This window comes from Brachyistius frenatus, unplaced genomic scaffold (assembly GCF_029030835.1).
Source record: "Brachyistius frenatus isolate BFR_SWC_R1_liver_20210118 unplaced genomic scaffold, ASM2903083v1 Contig_278, whole genome shotgun sequence".
NCBI lineage: Eukaryota > Metazoa > Chordata > Actinopteri > Embiotocidae > Brachyistius > Brachyistius frenatus.
Window position 1 is genome coordinate 305,001 of NW_027210877.1, and position 445 is coordinate 305,445.

The 445-nt window shown below is 39.8% G+C and overlaps 1 protein-coding gene across 1 annotated transcript in view; it reads left to right on the forward strand.

Annotated features, from left to right (window-relative positions):
* marchf9 (membrane-associated ring finger (C3HC4) 9) overlaps positions 1-91 on the forward strand; it is a 13,683-nt gene extending 13,592 nt beyond the window's left edge. The window contains exon 4 of the mRNA XM_069721942.1: positions 1-91. This exon is cut by the window's left edge and continues 366 nt beyond it. The gene's annotated coding sequence lies outside the window, so the exon portion shown is untranslated.
* Positions 92-445: the final 354 nt, after the last annotated feature.

A 445-nucleotide genomic window follows, 5' to 3' on the forward strand; every position in this document is an offset into this window, starting at 1 on the left:
GTCCTGATGTAAATGAGTGGAGGGGACTTAATATTAAACACTAAAAAAGACTCATGCAGGCAGCGGGAGGTCTGCAAGGAGCATCACACACACACACACACACACACACACACACACACACACACACACACACTCTCTCTCTCTCTCTCTCTCTCTCTCTCTCTCTCTCTCTCTCTCTCTCTCTCTCTCTCTCTCTCTCTCTCTCTCTCTCTCGAGGATTTCTCCTCTTGTTTCATACAACAAAAAAGCCAGATGCTCCTTTTTCAATAATTTAAAGACCTGATGAAAAATAAGGACGAAAAAGCATTAAAAAGGACATGAAATGTAAACAGGCTTCATAACCTGAACTTTGTTTTCCAGTTCAATATCAGGATGCACAGACACATCTTTTCTTTTTGTATTTGTTTCTAATCCTCTCGGTTTGATTTATATCTATTCTTTCTTT